Raw genomic sequence first — 19,602 nt, forward strand, 5'->3', positions numbered from 1 at the left:
TTATAATACCCAGAACGTGGAAACAACCTAGTTGCCCCTCAACCAAAGAATGGATAAAGAAAATGTGGTACATTTTAAAAATGGAGTATTATGCAGTGGTAAAAAACAATGACATCATGAAATTTATAGACAAATGGATAGAACCAGAAAAAAAAAATCATCCTCACTAAGGTAACCCAGACCAAGAAGGACAAACATGGTATGTACTCACTCATAAGTGGATATTAGATGCAAAGCAAAGAATAACCAGGGTACAATCCACAACCCCAGAGAAGCTAGGTAAAGAGGAGGACCCTAAGAGGGTCATGTGTGGATCATCCCAGGAAGGGGAAAGGGTTAACATCTCCTGGGTAAGCTTGGAGGAGGGAGTAAAGGGGAGGAGATGTGGGGTGGGAACATGAGGGATCAAAATGGCTGAGTTTGGGGAGGGATGGAGAGGGAGAGCAATGAAAGAGATATCTTGGTAGAGTGAGCCAGTATTGGGTTAGAGAGAAACCTGGTGCTAGGGAAATCCCCAGGAACCCATAAGGATGTCCTCAACTAAGACTCCTATCAATGTTGGAGAGGGTGCCTGAACTAGCCTTGCCCTGTATTCAGATTGGTGACTACCCTAATTATCATTATAGAACCTACATCCAGTGAATGATAGCAGATACAGAGACCCACAGCCAAGCACTTGGCTGAGCTCCTGGAGCTAAGTTGAAAAGAGGGAAGAGGGAGTATAGGAGCAAGGGGGTGGGGGGTCAAGATCATGATGGGAAAAACCACAGAGACAGCTGACTTGAGCTACTGGGGTCTCACAGACTCTAGACTAACAGCTAGGGAGCCTGCATAGGACGAAACTAGGCCTTCTGAATGTGGATGAAAGTTATGTGACTTGATCTGTTTGTGGGGCCCCTGTCAATGGGACCAGGACCTATCCCAGGCACATGAACTGGCTTTTTAGAGCCCATTCCCCATGGTGGGAAGCCTTACTCAGTCTTGATGCAGAGGGGAGGGGCTTAGTCCTGCCCCAACTTGGTATGCCAGTCTGTGTTGACTACCCAAGGGAGGCCTTACCCCCTATGAGTAGAAAATAGGGGATGGAATGGGGAGAGGTGGGGGGGAACAGGAGAAGGGAAGGGAGGGAAAACAGTGATTGGTATGTAAAATGAAAAAATAAATAAAGAAAAAAATGAAAAAGAAGGTTTGGAATGTGAGAGACATCAATGAGTAGACACTTTTCTCAGTGAAGTCAGGATTTGTTTTCTATTTTAAGGCTAAGTCATAGTTTTTAAAGTAAATTAATACCCATTGTGAATATTCAAGGGAAGGGAACAAAATATTCAACATTACTCTAAATTATTACTGTTATTTTCTACAGAGGAGTATATAAGACTATTTTTATTTAATATTTTATTAACTATTAGAGCTTTTCACAAGTGAATATGCAAATTGTGATCATATTCTCCCTTTATGCCCTTTTAACTCCTCTTGGGTCTACCTCTACCTCCTAGCTCTTCCCAACTTTATGTCCTTGTTTTTAATATCCCATTCAGTTCAATTTGTATTGCTCATATACAAAGATGTATGGGGGCATCCACTGGAACATAGACAAACTATCAGAACTACACCCATTAAGAAAATGAATTCTTTCCTAGCAGCCATTACCACCAATAGCTACCTCCTCAGATAGGGGTGGGGCTAACAATATCCTCCCTGTTCTATGCCGGAATGCTGACTGGCCTGATCTTGTACAGCTCTTGTGCAGGCAACAAGAGCTGCTAGAGTTTTAGGAGTGTGATGGTCCTGTCATGTTCAGAAGACTGTTTCACCCTGTTTTTTTCAAGCCCTGGCTCTTACAATCTTTCTGCCTTCTATTTTGCTATGTTCTCTGAGTCTCGTGTGGGGGGGTATGATATAGATGTCCCATGTATGGCTGAGAACACCATAGACACTTACTTTCAGCACTTTGACCTATTATAAGTTGCTGTGTTCATCTCTGTCTACTGTACAAAGAAGCCTCTCTGTTGAAGATTCAGGGTTACACTAATCATGAGTTTTATTTCCCATGAAAGCATTTTGGGAAATACTGATTCAAAATGTGCTGTGTGAGTAGTTTCCCTAAAACACAAAGCTCATATTCTGGTAAAGAACACCATGAGACACACAGAAAAAAAAATAAACATGTTCCAGTCATAATTCTACAAGATTATACCTGCCATTCTATTGAGCTACTGTATTATCATGTCTCTGGGAGCCAAAGTGTTCACAGGTTGCTCTATAGAGAATGCCTCTCATTTCTTTTCTTCTTACTCAAACAAAAGTCAGATCAAACTATACCTTTTCCATTATCTTACACTGACAATTCTGGGGCAGTTATATTCACACATTTTATGGTAGATATTGCTCTTTTATTAATTGCTCTTTAAGTCTTGTTTATCTAGATTCATCTAGAAGAGTTTTATGAACAAATGATACTTCTGGAGAATGTTGACACTGGGTGAAGAATATAAGACTCACCTCCCATGGGTTGGCATTTAGTAGAAAAGCCAATGAGCAAAGAGTGTAGACAGGAAGAGGAAAGTGTGGGAGATGAGTTCAAGAACATCAAGAATGGTGCTGACAGATGGCTTAATGTTTATCAGCACTGGCTACTCTTTCAGAGAACATAGTTTCCATTCTCAGCACCCACGTGGTGGCTCACAGGCTCACAACTATTTGTAATTCCAGTCCCAGGAAATCTGGCACTCTATTCTGCTCTTTACAGGTACCAGGTACACACATGGCATGCAGATATACATGCAGGCAAAACACCCATGCCTGTGAAATTGTAAAAGAAATGTTTATAATGCTGATGATACTTGTGGAATAAAGTAAATGAAACTCCAAAAAAAGAAAGAAAGAAAGAAAGAAAGAAAGAAAGAAAGAAAGAAAGAAAGAAAGAAAGAAAGAAAGAAAGAAAGAAAGAAAGAAAAAGAATGGTGCTGACTCGATGCAGGGCAGCCTGGAAAATTTGTGAATCACAGATCTATGAGCATTTTGATGATTAGTGTTAAAATGCTAACTTAACAGAATTCCTTGGGGGTTGGGCATCTGGGCATCTCTAGGAGGATTATCTTAAGTACATTAATCAAAATGGAAAATGCCCACTCACTGTGGGTGGCATCATCCTCTAGGCCAGGAATCCTGGACTGTTTAAGAGTAGAGAAAGCATGCGTGCATTTATTGCTTTCTTCTTTTGACTGCAGATGTACTGTGAAAAGCTACCTTAAGTTCTTGATGTCTTAACTTCCATGCCACATTGGACTATGACTTTGAACTATGAGTTAAAATAAACCCTTTCTCCTTTAAGTTCCTTTTGTCAGAGTACTTTATCATAGCAATAGGAAAAGAAAATTGACCAGTGTTCTAACATGGTAGTGTTTTCTTGTGCATTCTTGTTTGGTTACTGTGTGTGTGTGTGTGTGTGTGTGTGTGTGTGTGTGTGTGTGTGTGTGTGTTTAATGTCAATTAATTGGTTAATGTCAGAGGTGAATCTATTTCTTAGTTTGGGTTTTTATTGCTGTGAAGAGATGCCATGACCATGGAAACTCTTATAAAGAAAACATTTATAATGTATATATAACATATTTATAACACATACTTAATTGGGGTGACTCACTTACAGTTTCAGAGGTTAGGTACATTATCATCATGACTAGTAACATGGTGGTGTGCAGGCAGATGTGGTGCTGGAGCTGAGAGTGCTACATCTTGCAGGCAACAGTAAGTCGACTGACAGTCACACTGAGGGAAGCTTGAGCAAGAGACCTCAAAGCCTGCCTCCAAAGTGACACACTTCCTCCAACAAGGCCACACCCACTCCAACAAAGCCACACCTCCTAACAGTGCCACTCTATGAGATTATGAAGGCCAATTACATTCAAACCACCTTAGTCTGTGAGATATTTTTTTTCTTTCTGGAAGAACAGAGATGATATAGCCCTGATGTTTATCCAACTATTTGATTCTATTAGGTTTAATTATTAAATAGTCTAACATTTGTTTATATTAGAAAACAAGTGGATGAAATAGGGGGTCATGAGATCTAAGATGGATAAGAATCTGAAGGGTGAAAAATAGCACAGTATGGAAAATACACAACACAAGCCAAAAGGAATTTGACTTTTCATTTAAAATTCAGTGGTGGTATTCAGGATGACTGGGGTTGTATTTAGATTCACCAAAAGACATACATTTGCCTCCTACTCCCAAGAACATGAAATAATAATCTTTTCATAAGGCCCTATGTACTCCTTCTAACCAAATCACTATCCCAAACCTCTCTGTATTGAAATTCTAGAGCAACTAATGATGAGGTAGTCAAGTAACAGTTTGGAAAATGTGCAGGGGACAAAGACTAAAGCTATTTCCTGATGTTCCTATGTATGGAATATAGGAGGATGAAAAATAAATACCCTCTTCAAGAGTGTTGGACCTCAGTTGATGGTTTTACTATCAAATATTAAAGTATTGGGTACCAATGAAGACAAGAGAGGTGAAGGAAAAAGCAAATTAAAAGAACGAGATTATTAACTACAAGAATGAGTTCAAGAAGAAGATGTGAGTGACGGAAAGGTTAACAGAGAAGGCACAGGTGAAAATGCAAGAACAGGCTGGGAATAACAGACCAGTACAGGGATACTGGTGTCAAGAAAAAGTATGTGCTCCATAATTGCAATGTGATTGAAGATGAAAGAATAGGAGGGTAGGGAGGAGGCTAGTCCCAAGTCCTTGGATTAACAGTTGGGAAGAAAGCCCATGAAAGAGTTTTGAGGTCTCCATGCAGTGATGGTCACTCCAGGCCCTGGCTCAGAGATCTGAGTAAGAGTCTTCTGGAGACCTGAGTTTATCATGTGTTCCTATACAGGCCATGCCTATAGCCATAGGCCCCAGGTTATGACATTATTTCCAACTATTTGCTAATATATCCAGTCAAGGCCCACAGTTTAAAGACAGTCATCCTATCTTTCCAATCTTCCACCCAAGTTTAACAGTTGTTTATGAGAACCTGCTGTCTCCCCTGAATTTGTTTACATTTGATCAGAATTCATAGGCTTACAGATGTCCTGATTCCTATCCTGGGTGGGTGAGAATGCTTGATCTGGGTGGCAGGAAGAGTGGAGGTAATGGATCCTCCCATAATCATTCAGGAAGGATGAGACCTTGTTTGGGGCTTAGACTTTCCAGGTGCCAACAAGGATATACACAGAAACCTGCTTGAGAAGGGCTCATCAGTCAAGAAAAGCAAGGAATAAAGACAAAGGGGCATGTACCTCAAGGTCATAGGCAGGTGTAACAGCTATCTCCTACCTCACTAGGGGCAATGCTTCAGGGCATGGCTCAAACAGCCACCCACTACAGGCTTTCGCCTTTGAAATATACTTCTGGTTTTGTCCTGTTTTTCTCCTTATATTCTCATTATGCCCCTGGCATTGTGTTAACTGTTTTATATTCATTTAACACTCACAAGCATCTTAGGAGGTGGTATGGGGTTATTAACATCTCCTTTGCAGTGACAAGAAAATGAAAACTCAAAGAGGTAAAATGTTTCCCAAAGACCCAAGTTCAGTAAGTATCAGAGCCTGTATTAGGCCAATTGGCCCCAGAGTCAATGCTCAGAATTCCTACTGTATCCTGCCATCATCCCTTTGCCCTTCAATTCACAAGCTTACCTTCTATTTCATAAAAATCTGGTTTTACAGTGTTCTCAGCAGCCCCATCCTGCTAAAAACCCCGTAAACAACCCCCTATCTTCACATTTTACTTAGGCCCATATGGATCCCTTTGACTTCCCTGAGATTTAGAATCCAATGCTCATTACTCCTTTTCTCAAAAGCTATGCTTTTTCATAATTAACTACTTCGAATTCTTCAACACAGTTGAAAAATATCTTAGTAATTGATCTTTCCAATCCCAGGATAGACTCTTACTTGTTTTCTGACTCCTATTCATAGACTTAAGATTGATTATTAACAAAGGGTTAAACATTTAAAAATGAACTAACCAATCTATGGACCAAAAAGGTGAATGAGAATATACAAATAATGCCAATTCTTTAACTTACTTCCCCCCTCTAAAGCTTTCCCTGACTACTCAGTCTTCAGCACCTTGTCTCTACTTTGACAAGGGACCTGATTTATCTCATAAAAAAGGGCAGCAAAAGTAGACAGATGTTTCTTTAAAGAAAATGTAAATGTCCTTAAACTGGAAACCAAGTCACCTCTTCCTTCTGTTCACCACTGGTAATGGCACATGGAGCTCTCCAACACTTGTTTATGCAAAGATGGTCTGTCCCAAAGATCAGTAGCAGGCATCACAAGAAGGCTGACTTTAGTTCAGTTGGAAATGGGGACTTTATAACATTCCACAGAGGAGAAAGCAGAGAAACTGGTTTTGAAAGAGAATGTAGAAAGAGATGGTTTCAGAGTCTGAAAGAATGTTCTATACTTGTTAGATGAGGCACTCTCATTTTTCTGAACACAGTCCGAGATAACCCAAGGGAAAAATATAACAATAATGATATTAATTATTATAGTATGATTTTCTGTGTGTGTTTACAGCACTGACCATCTGCCCGGCCATTCTAAACATTTTGTAATGCTCTAGCTCTTTAACTTTGCACAATATTCTGAACTTACTCCTCATAGCCCAAAGTGATGAAAGTGAGGATATAACTAAAACCCTTTTTAAGTGAGGCAGGCTGTCTGCAACTCTACAAGAGACCACTGGAATAAAATTATCCAAGACCCTGTCCTGTCAGAGACCCAGGAAAAGTCCAAGCACTGGTATGTATGCTCTTTGAACTGAGAACAGATGTTTATCAGCTCTTAGAAGAAGCCATCATTTGGAGTCCATCCAGATAACAGAAGTAGACACCCAATGTATAAGGAAAGTATGTAGATCTCACTCCAAGAATCGTAGTATGTGCAGGTGAGGGGACTGTGTGCATATACATATCTATCAGACTCCCACAAACATACTCTGTGCTGCTCTATCATAGTCAGCATTTAATTTCATTCACTGTTAGTCTGAGCTCCCTGGAGGGAAGGGCCTGTACAGTCCTCACTATTGATACTCTAGGACCTATGCAGAATTTTGCAAAGATGAAGTGGTAAAAACAACTGATGAATTGAATAAATGACTATATTTATTAATAAATAATTTCAACTTCCCTAACATAAGTACATTGTGCCATCTCCACGTGAAACTTAGAATCATGTACTAGATAGATGATGTTTTCACTTTCTCATCTTTATGATGTATTCTTTCTAATTGTAGTTGACTTTCTGATACATTTCTATAACATATAGTCTCCCTAGTATAGAGAAGTCAAGTCCAGGTCAAGTCAACTTTCTTTCTGACTCTTTGCCAGTAACTCCCACAATGTAGTAATTGTTATAAATACTAAGTGTAGACACTGTTGCTTTTATGATTCACTTCAAAATTTCCAGAAGCTAACATAATGCTTGACCCTGTAGAAATCAGTGCATGCTTGCTAAATGAGTGATGTTGTTCAAAATCTAAATGGTCTTATAATAAAATATCCCATAGCCAGATATTCAGATAAATGCTGAAAGATGAGAGAGACAAAGGAACAAGCCACTGCCACATCTCACATCACCAATTCCATGAATCCTCTGACAGAAATCATGTGAGTCCTCACCCGAATGGCTCCAGCTGAAAAAAGCTTCTAGCTAAAAGGCTGCTATTGCCCAAAAGCCTATAGTTCCTGTCTCCTCATTCCTTATATACCATTCTCTGCCCAGCTATCACTTCCTGGGATTAAAGGCATGTGTGCTTCCCAAGCAAAGGTATGAGATCTCAAGTGCTGGGATCAAAGGTATGTGACTCCCAAGTATTGGGATTAAAAGTGTGTGCCACCACTGCCTGGCTCAGTTTCTCTCCTAGACTGAGTCAATCTCATGTAGTCCAGGGTGGCTTTGAACTCACACAGATCCAGACAGATCTCTGCCTCCCGAGTGCTAAGATTAAAGGTGTATGGCACCACAGCCTGGCTTCTATGTTTAAGCTAGTGGCTTGTTCTGTTCCCTGATATTCAGGCAAAGTTTATTAGGGTACACAATATATCACCGCAGAGTGAATTTATGATTTAATAGTGAATGAATGAAGTTGAAGGCAACAGTTTCCCTCCCACTTACCATCTTCTCTGCATTCTCTTGAAATCCACTGACTAAATTTTCAAAACATCCTTCTAGAGGTTATGAGGACATACAGAAGGTGAGAGACCCAGAGCCCAAGTGTATAAAACTCTCTAAATTTACATTCTCAAATTCTCCTCGAGACACTGAAATATAGGATTTCTAATTTCCTCTCCAATTAAGCAGAAAGTGTCAGCTTGAATAAGTAAGTTCTAACTCTAGGTTCTTTCTTGACAGCAGGCAATTTTCTCTTCAAACTAATAGAACAGGAAGTAGTGAAGAACCAGTCTCATGCTTCATCTATGCTACACATGGCCTTTCATCTGTGTTTGGCTGCAATTATTAAGACCATCATGCTGTAAGTCCTGGCAGAGGTATCTAACATAACATCACAAAGTCATTTAGATACTCCCAAAGTGCCACCGGTTAAGCACATCCTGTGTGCAATATTGTGCTGTTTGTTGTATACCACTATCTAACTAGTAAGAACATACCTTTTCTGCCACAGTAAGCCTGTGCTACCTTGCATCACACAGTTGTGGCACTGGTCTTCTCTTTCTCCTAGTTCATTTATCCAGGGTCACAAAGCAATTTGGTATCCACTTTCCTGGTACATTTGAAACTGAGATAAGTTTCCACTCTTTTTCCTTCTATGAGAGCAGCAGAATATCTCATGCTTTGTCTATGCTATACATGGCCTTTCATTTGCTAGAATGATTGAGACCATCATCTAGCCAGAACCAGTTGGCCTCTGCCTTGTTCTCTCACATGTCCAGCACAGACAGACACCTGGTATAGATACCCATATTATAAATCTACTCTCCCTGAACAAATAGAACTTATTCCTCCTAACTCCAACACTATCTTTCCCCAAATAATTACAATGCCCCTGTCACTAGCACATCTACTCTTATCTTCTATTTCTGCACTTTGTCACAGCTAATCTTTCCAAGACATTGGGAGGGAGAGAAAGAGCATGAGGCAGTGATCAGACACAGGCAACACATTTTTACACCCCCGTGTCTAATCAGATTACCATTTTATCAGCTAATGGACACTATGGGTGGGAGGAGAGAGGCGGTATTACATATTGCCAGTTGAATTCATGATAACAAAAAGATACTGCTCCTTTCTGGAATTAACCTTTTTGTCCTATATACTGTATTCTTTATTTTTTCAGTTTATTTTATAACACTGGGATTTTTTTTTTTAATTTTGTCATTGCCTTCTGGAGAAGGACACCCACACACTGTGGTAGCAGCTGCTTCTATTAATTCCAAGTCATTAGAAAATTAAAATTAAGGCCAATTATTTTGGCTGGTTATGAGCCAGAGAAGAGCTGAGACTTATTATTTTCATGGTCATAGACAGCAACAATATTCCTACCTGTGGCTGGATGCTGGAATAATGCCAATCCATGTAGAAACTTCAGGGATCATGCCAGAAGAGGCTCTGAGCTATGAACTCTATACCTCTCCTCTTATTCTGAGAAACAGCAAGATGATGATCCAGACGGGGAGCTTAGAGTTGGTCTGAGTCCAAGCTCTTGTATTCTTGCCTACTTTGAGCTTTTGCATAAAATGTGGTCCCTACCCACTTCTTATAATCCACTCAGAGTTGTTGAGAAACTCTTAGGTGAAGTAGACTGTATTTTTCAGACCTGTTATTTGCTGAGTCTGTGACAGTGTATGAGGCAAGAGCATGAGGCTGTCTTCTTATGATAGAGTAGTAGGCCATAGCCTCACTGGTTCAGGCATACAATGAAAACGTGTACCAAGTTTGCTTTGTTAGTCATTGTGAGTGGAACAATGACAAGGGTTCAGGTGGTGGAGTCACCTGGATGAGTGAGATCTTGAAAGAAGCAACAGCTATGTTCAATGCCAGTTCTGTACCCTTTTAGAAATGCAGTCATTGTATAGTAGGCTCTAACTCACTTCCATTACTTATCAGTCATACAGCATTGAGCCTGGGTTTTCTTACCTCTAAAATGAAAATGCTATCATGGATTGACTGTGAAGAGTAGAGACTGACATGCAGGAGCTCAGTAAATGGTGTCTAAGATTTTCATCATGCTCCAAGTGATAGAAGAATGGCACTGTCTCCTAACTTTTTCTAAAACAATGAGTTTCAGGTTCACACTAGTGATTTTAGGGCAGGGTAGACCACAGTAGAGGACCCAGAAAAAAAATATCAGGAAACAAACTAATGTTAACCATTTCTCTTTCTTTCTTGTTCCAATGTACCCAATAGTACCATTTTGTTCAAGTGGTCCTCTCTCATGAAAAAAAAAAGTTATGTTCAAACAGAGGAGGACAGTTAACTCCTTTATCCCAAATTATGATAGAGAAAAGTATTCACAGGTGCTACCTATGCTGGTAGTTGGGACCAGCTATCTGTTCCATGGCCCAGTCTTCAGACACCCATGGTCACTAGTTGGTGATATCTGTAGAAAGCACAGTCCTGTATCTAGATAATAGAATGTTCTCAGTACAGTGGTTTGTAAATCTAAAATTATCATTTCTTTACTTGGTTACATATTAAAATGTTTATTATTCTTATTCCAGTAATGAATTAAAAATATAAGCATGAACATTTTAGGAAAATTAATGAATGTATGTATTTCCATTTCTTGTAAAGTAAATCATGAAATGACCTGCATAAAATGGCTAAGTATTTATGATCTACTGAAGCAAATAAGTCACAAATCTGAGTAAACATCCATATCTTCCATAATAGTAGCAGTTTTTATAGGATATGTTCTCAAAGTACAGTTTATACATATAAAAGCAAAGCATAAAAGGGAAATTATTGAAATTATTTTAAAATAGTTGCATACTGTGTGTGAGAAGATGTACTTCAGAAGTTGTATAGTATGGTCTGTTCTTTAGAGACCATGGCTGTTCTAAAATAATTTTGACCATTTCCAACTCCATGCTTTCTCTTGCATGGAGTGGTAGCTGGCACTCTGTCTTTTGCCAATCAGTGTTAGTCAGGTATCTCAAATAGTATTATTTAACTGAATTCCAGTGTATATCAATTATTTTATCCAGTTAGTAGAAAATTTTTGGAAATTCATTTTCTGGAAATTAGACTACTTCCTTAGTTGTAATGATATAGCTATTTCAATATGAAGTCACTAAAGACAAATTTATTTTGTTAGGATAGTGTGAATAAAAACTTTGGTTGAAAATAATGTTCATCTTAAATCAGAAAAGCTGTGAAGCAGAAATTTATTCTTAGATGGTTTGAGGTATGCACACAGTTTATAACTGAATCTGAATATCTTTCCATATTCTATCTTCAAAATAGAATAATTGTCAATATATATATATATATATAATAAAATGTAAATATACAACTTTCATAATTGGTTAACATTAAAAGACACATACAAATGCAATTTTGAAAATAATTATTTTGTAAAAGCACCAATTTAATAAAAGCAACTTGTATTCTTAAAGACTATTTTAAAGGTATACAAAATTTGATGTTTAATTCTCTCATTCATTTTAAGTTGTGATAATAAATTACATGGTCTTCCTATCCATCTGCCAGCTTGATTCTTCCTCTTGCATGTCTGAAAATGATCTTAAATTCAACCTAATTAAAATTGATCGCCTGTCATTCCCTAAACCAGGGGTTCTGAAAGTGCTTCCATCACAGTGGGAAGCTCCCATTTTCATGTGCCCAATTAGATAAAGCAAAAACATGGGTTGACCTTAATTTCTTTTCTCTTTCCCTCAGTAAAAATGTCCTGTTTTGCTAATTTAAAAATAAATTAAAATGGTGAAAATATCCTGCTATGAGTGAGTACATACCATGTTTGTCTTTCTGAGTCTGGGTTACCTCACTCAGGATGATTTTTTCTAGATCCATCCATTTGTCTGCAAACCTCATGATGCCATTGTTTTTTTCTGCTGAGTAGTATTCCATTGTGTATATGTACCACATTTTGTTTATCCATTCTTCAGTTGAAGGGCATCTGGGTTGTTTCCATGTTCTGGCTATTACAAACAATGCTGATATGAACATAGCTGAACAAGTGCTCTTATGGTGTGGTTGAGCATTTCTTGGGTATATGCCCAAGAGTGGTATAGCTGGATCTTGGGATGAATTGTCTGCTACTCACATCACCAGGGAGGCTACCCGGAAAACAGGACCCCAAGAAAGACACAGGGATCGCCCAATGACAGAGAAATGGAATGAGATCTACATGAACAGCCTGGACATGAGTGGGAGTAATGAAAGGAGAGGGTCGAGGGAAAGAGAGCTTGGGGGAGCGGGAGATCCCAGGTGGATCAACAACAGAGAGGGAGAACAAGGAATAGGAGACCATGGTAAATGAAGACCACATGAGAATAGGAAGAAGCAAAGTGCTAGAGAGGCCCACAGAAATCCACAAAGATACCCACACAACAGACTGCCGGCAATGGTCGAGAGACAGCCCGAACTGACCTACTCTGGTGATGGGATGGCCAAACACCCTAATTGTTGTGCTAGAAACCTCATCCAACTACTGAGGGATCTGGATGCAGAGATCCATGACTAGGCCCTGGGTGGATCTCTGGGAGTCCAATTAACGAGAATGAGGAGGGTTTATATGAGCGAGAATTGTTGAGACCAAGGTTGGATAAAGCACAGGGACAAATAGCCAAATGAATGGAAACACATGAACTATGAACCAATGGCTGAGGGGTCCACACTGGATCAGGCCCTCCGAATGGGTGAGACAGTTGATTGGCTTGATCTGTTTGGGAGGCATCCAGGCAGTGGGACCAGATCTTGTGCTCATTGCATGAGTTGGCTGTTTGAAACCTGGGGCCTATGCAGGATTGTTTGGCTCGGCCTGGGAGGAGGGGACTAGACCTACCTGGACTGAGTCTACCAGGTTGACCTCAGTCTGTGGGGAAGGCTTTGCCCTGGAGGAGATGGGAATGGTGGGGGGGCGTTGGGGGGAAGGTGAGGGGGACGGGAGGGGGGAGAACAAGGGATAAATTAAATAAAAAGTATAAAAATAAAAAAAAAAAAGAAAAAAATGGTGAAAATAAATATTGCCTGATATCTTCTAATACTGTATCCCTTTAGACATTCAGGAAACAGTAATTTTAAACAGAATCAGTAGCATACTACAATAAAACAGAACTTGTAATGGGACAGAATGATAAACAAACAAAATCAGTATATGAATGTAAGTCAATGATAAGTATAATGAATGCAAGAGGGAAAGGAGAGTTGTGAGTGTAATACCGCAGGTAAATGGTCACAGAGGTAACCCTGTAATAGAAGTTGAATGAATATGGAAAGAAGCCATCTGTACAACTATGAAGCAAAAGAATTGGTAGAAATAGCAAACACAAAGGTTAAACAACAGGAATAAGCTTTGGGGTACCTCTGAAAAATCCAGTGTGTATGAATAGGAATCAGTGAGGTAGAGACTGGCATAACTGAGTTAGAAAGTAGAAAAGAGGATGTAATTATAGAGTGGATGATAGTGTGAGCTATGCATGCGGGGAAAATGAAAGCAAGGACAGTTGGGTAGCTAGGGCAGTTGTCTAGGCAAGATGCAATGATGGATTGGAGAAGGGTGGAAGCTGTGAAGAAGGTAAGAAGTTCTTTGAGTTGGAATAGTATTGCAGGTAAAGAGCTTTGGCTATGTTGATGGATTGGTTGTGAAATGTAAAAGCAGGAGTAGAATCAATCACCATACTAAGTATCTTTTGGCTTGGTATCTTTTACTGAAATTTTTACATCTCACATCCCTTTGAGGTCTTTAAATTCTCCAAAAGATTTAAATTTATCTATCTCCAAAAGACATCTCCAATCTGTTTAGTTGTCTATATTTCCATGCTTTTACTAATATCTTGAGAAAGTCCCCACCCAACCCTACTTCTTTTTTCCCACCCTCTCCCCATTCCTTTCTCTATATAGTCTTCTTAAATTTTAATTGGATCTTGTCACTTCCTGGATTAAAAACCCTATGTAATTTCCAATTATGATGGAATGAAATCCAAACTCTAGCTCTTTACTTCTTCAGACAAACTGAGTTCATAGTCCATCTCCAAAGATTTCTGTTTACAGTCTGTTCTTCTACACACTAACAACTCTTGCTTCACTGCTCTAGATTTTTGGTTTTGTTTCCTTTGAGGTTTGAGACAGGGTCTGTCTCTGTGTACCCTGACTGGCCAATAACTTGCTATGTAGACCAGGACAGCAGTCATCCTCCTGCTTCTGTCTCTTGTCTCCCTAGTGCTGAGATTGCAGGTATGTGCCACTCCACTGTGCTTTTTTTTTTTTTTTTTTTTTTTTAAATAAGTACTAGGGATTGCTGGGGGATGTTTTTCTGTATGCTGTGAATATGTGTGGCTCCCACTGGATAATAATAAAAAAAAAAAGCTGTATTGGCCTAAGGTGGGGCAGGATAAGGTTAGGCAGTACAGTCAGACTGAAGACTAGATGAAGAAGGGTGAAGTTGGAGAGACGCCAGCCTGCAGCCAAAGGAGCAACAAGATGCAGGAGACCAGTAACACTACAGCCATGTGGCAATGTATAGATTAATAGGAATGGCTTAATTTAAGATGAAAGAGTTAGCAAGTCAGAAGCTGAAGCCATAGACCATACAGTTTGTAATTAATATAAGCCTCTGAGTAATTATTTTATAAGCATCTATGAAACTGCAGGTGGGAGAGATTCATCCAGATTGCTGAGCAAGGCAGGACCAGAGAAATTTCCCTCCACATTTGGTGCCTAAATGTGGTGGCAAGAGTTTCCACCTAATACCTGAGAGAACTTACTAAAATGGAGCTATGAGCAGCTTCCTATGCTGCGGCATTCAAGCTTGAGCACAGCATGGTGGATTCCGACCATGATACACTGAGGTATCTCCAAGCCACATAGCACACTGTGTGGCAGATTTAGCTTTTGTTAGTACAGAAAAAAAGAAAGAAAAAGTTTCTGGGCTACATACTGCTTGATGGAGGCATAGACCCACTGCTTCCCAGAGTGGGTGATGAGCATGGCCCCCAGACCAGGAGGTAAATGTACCTCCACCATGTTGAAAACTCAAGGGCAGAGCCAGAAGCCAGGGCTGCCACTTCAGTCCTAGCGATGCTGCAGTTTAAATCAATGGTCAAAAAATGATAACAGATACACAATAGGACAGATTCAGATGTAAAAATCTTCTAAAGTGTTTACAGTATGTGTAAAAAATATGCATAGGCTTGGAAGAAAGAAGAAAAGGAATATAGGCAGTTATATAAGGAAATAATTTTCAAAAATAAAGTCTTTAAAAAGACAGTAAGAATAATATGAAAGTTAAGCCATATAAGGATAGAAATTACACAAAGAATCTGGATACTGCATATTACTATATTGTTTTTGGGATATTTGGCTCTTGACATGAAACGATGTCAAACCGCACTATAAAAGGTGCCTTAAATATAAACCGAGCGCTTGTTTTTGGGATTTTTAACTGCAGAAATACATTTGATTGTAGGGGTTCCTAAGTTAAACCAATATGTATATTTTAAAGGTATCTTGACTTCAAAATTTATGTCTAAGGATACATTGCTTTGGGAAAAAGGTTCTGCTTTTTTTTCCACAGAAGATGAGAACCTGTGGATTGCTTCTAGGCTAATATGGTTTGATCAGTCATATTAGTTCTCCAATGACAGCCATGGCCCAGATGAGCCAACATCCAAAACAGCTTCAGTGTAACTGGCTGAGAAGATCCAGAATCACAGACTACTACAGCCAAGATTTTACTATAATTCTTAATTTTCTCAGGATCCCCATAAGATTGCCAGCACCCCTAGAAGTAGTATGGGAAGCTACACCCAAATTCCCAAGATATTGTTTATAAACGTTTATTTTTATTTATAGCAGGTTGATTATAAAAGCAATTTCTTTCTAATAAAGAAAGTGGGATCTAGAGATGATAGAATGAAAGGGTAGATTATAGAATCTACTTTTAAAGAATAACAACTTTTTTGAAATGTTTTACATTGCTGTGGACTTTAGTTTGTTGATACAAATTTAAAGTTAATTTTGTTATACTGAATATATATATATTCTACTCTTGTTTAAGGTATTATGCTTATGCAACTCGTTTAAAATTGTAATATATAATTAAGAAATAGAGATTAATAATTAGTTATCTATGATAATCAAACTTATAGTCATGTTAATTAGGTTTTCTAGATATGCAGAGATATATTTCAGATAGATATATAGTCTTGAAACACTTCAAAGACCTACAGAATATGGCATTTCAAATGTTTTAAGAACATAGACTTTTTTAGACAGTGAGACATGTCTGCTCCTGGCAGCACCAATTACTTCAAAGAGGATAATGGGCATCAAAGAAACTCTTATAGAGAATGATTTCTTCATGGTAAAAGTCAGCTACTGGGCAAAAAAGTGCCCTTGCCTGGATTGCTTGACAGTATGCTATATAAACTGGACATGCAGGACTCATAGGAAGGTGACCATCGAACTTTGTAAGGTGAGATGGTCCTTCAGGTTCCTGATTCGCAGAAGAAACTGCCAGACATTCTACAGGACACAGGGAAAAGCCACTAATGAACTTTGCCAGAATGGGAGGAACAGTCCTTAAAATTTCCTGCTTCACTGAAAGCTATGCCACAGACTGTAGGCCTGTGGGCTGAAGATAAATGCCCCAACATTAAAGAGTAACTTTGGGTGACTGTCTAGGCAACCAGATATCTCTGTCATTTCTAGAATTATGGAAGTTGCTTATAATGCACTTTCTGTTTCCTCAGGTAATATTATATCTTTCTGGGGTCTTTGACGGAGTTGAAGACTAGATAGTTATAATTATAGTTTTCCTTAGTCATGATAAAAGGTAAATTAGATATGAAACTTTAGACTCACAAAATAGGGTAGATGATAGAATATTTTCTTTAATTTTGCCAAATACAAATAGACTAGATATTGCAAATGCAATTCTTGCTTGATAACTGTTTTGTTATATATAATTTTACTATATTAAAATTAAAGCCTTCCTTTTTGATTTGACAGAAAAGGGGAAGTGCTGTAGAATGTCTTTCTATATGCTATGAATATGTGCGGCTCCCATTGGATAATAAATAAAGCTGCATTGGCCTATGCTGGGGCAGGATAAGGTTAGGTGGTACATTCAAACTGAAGATGAGACAAAGAAGGGTGAAGTTGGAGAGATGCCAAAGGAGCAACAAGATGCCAGCAGGCCGGTAATGCTCCTGTAGAGTGGCATTGACCCATATAACACTGGTTTGTTTCTGAATTCTTCCTGCTTCTCTTCCCAGCCCATTGAAATAGAAACTATTAAGCAAAGAGATTCATTGTCACTGAACTCTACTGCACAAAGAATCATTGTAGGATTCCTTTCTAGCTTATACACTTAAGACATCTGTCTGGTTTATCAAGAAGAGAAGGGTTGTTGTAGAGATGGTAAAGATCTCATCACAGTACCTGCCAACACAGAATGGTTATAAACTATCCCTTTATACTCACTGAACAGGTTGTTGCAGGCTAGACGTGATCAAAGTTGACAGAGCTTAGTAAATAGCAGACAAAGAAATAAAGGGAAAAAGAACTATCTGGAACCTCCATCTGATTTATCATATCCTTGAACCCCTATTCTCCATTCCAGCTTGCTAATCCCAGAACAAGTACTACATATTCACAAAGTGAACAAAAATTAGTTCTCAATGGGAAGTCTAAGGGATATATCATATAAACAGATTCAAATGACCTGAAGTCCAAGGAAACCAGCAAGTTGTTTAAATTCTAGGTCACCAAATCTAAGGAACTGAGTCAAAATGCAATGTGAAAAATCAATAAAACACTAGGTTTCTAAACTCAAGGGGGTGGGTTGTGGTGGGGATACGAAGTAGGAATGAGTGAGAATGAGGCTGTAGCCAAGGATGAGTCAACAGCTAAAAACCTTGACCATAAATGATAAAAGTTAGAGGAAACAGAAGCATGGGTAGTCATTGATGTTCAGCTTCCAGGGGGATAGATGCAATCACAGTCTCAAGGGGAGGAAAGCATCTTAAAAACAAGAAAGATGAAAAGTAGGGTTCCTCTGCATAGATGATGTACATACCAGGCCATAGGGCATGTGTCAAAATTGTTCCCTGACCACGACAGAGAATTAAGAATGTACCCTACCTTATCAGGAATGAGAGGCTAGCATGGGAATATTGTGGAGATAGCCTCCATGTGTCTGTCTTCGGGTACTGGGTGAGGAAGTCAAGTCTAGGTCATTGTTCCATGTGAGAAATGTTAAAACTTTGATGACCCAAGAATGATAGACTATAGGGTATGAGATTTGTGCTGGGGAAGCAAAGCACCAAGTGAGAGACAAACACAGATATGGCACAATCCTAAGAATGTCTGATACAGAGAAAGTAAATCTTGCCTAACGGTGTCTGAAGAATTATTATAGTGTGTGACAGCTGTTAAGATCTCAGCAGATTGTATTTGGTAAAAAGTATCAGGTGGTCAGTGTCAGAGCTTTGTAGTAGAGGGAAGAATGAATGAATGAATAAGAGTAGAAATGGAAAGATGTAGCCAAGAATAAGACTGAAGAAGAATGTAGATGAAAGAGCAGATAGCATATGCAGGCCATGCTATAGACTCCAAACAAACCAAGGATCAATAAAAGTACTAAGCATAATTTGGGAGACTTGCTATATAGAGAGAGCATAGGCTCCTAAAGGGAGCACCGATGATACACTATTAGGTCATTTCCTCAAAGAGTAACTGGTTGAAATGTTGATCCAAAGGATTCAGCTCTGACATTTGGCCTTCGTCACACAAAAGACAGTCTCTAAATCAATTTCTCAGTGCCCATCATCCTTCTATAAGTAGTACAGTTTTCTTTCTACACCATTGATTCTCACGTGGTTAAAAATTATGTGAGAAGCATTCATACTTCAGTAGTAGACTTATTAATCTTAGACACTCTTAATTCATGTATTCTACAACCTCTCACTTTCCGGGGTTATTACCTTAATTAAAATAATAAAATGGACTCCATAAAGAGCTTTTATTAATTGACATGAGTAAATTAACTTTGCAAGACATCTACCAGCTTCCTGAAATTTGAGAATTAGAAATCTAAGAGATGAATAACATCTTTTTCCTAGTAAGAATATGCATAATTTTTCTTTGGAAATCTTTCTTTGTTACATATTTAGGAGTATATTAACCCTGTACAATCTATACACTTCCATATATTCATCTATATACCTTTATAGAAATTTGAGATCATATGAGTCATGTTTTCCAACACTTTCTATCTACAAAATAATCTTTAAAGATTAAATCTAGGAAGAAAACATAATTTGCAAAAACAAGTAAAAATGTCAACAGATTAAAATGGCAAGAAACATGGCAAAAAAAAGACAGAGGGTTG

At 38.7% G+C, this 19,602-nt stretch overlaps 1 protein-coding gene across 8 annotated transcripts in view; it reads right to left on the minus strand.

The window, feature by feature from the left end:
• Positions 1-19,602, minus strand: part of LOC128096663 (BEN domain-containing protein 5) — a 1,178,660-nt gene that overhangs the window by 522,723 nt on the left and 636,335 nt on the right. The gene's annotated exons all lie outside the window — the stretch shown is intronic.

The sequence above is a fragment of the Peromyscus californicus genome, unplaced genomic scaffold (genome assembly GCF_007827085.1).
Source record: "Peromyscus californicus insignis strain IS unplaced genomic scaffold, ASM782708v3 Scaffold_5__1_contigs__length_169319896, whole genome shotgun sequence".
In the NCBI taxonomy this organism is placed as follows: domain Eukaryota; kingdom Metazoa; phylum Chordata; class Mammalia; order Rodentia; family Cricetidae; genus Peromyscus; species Peromyscus californicus.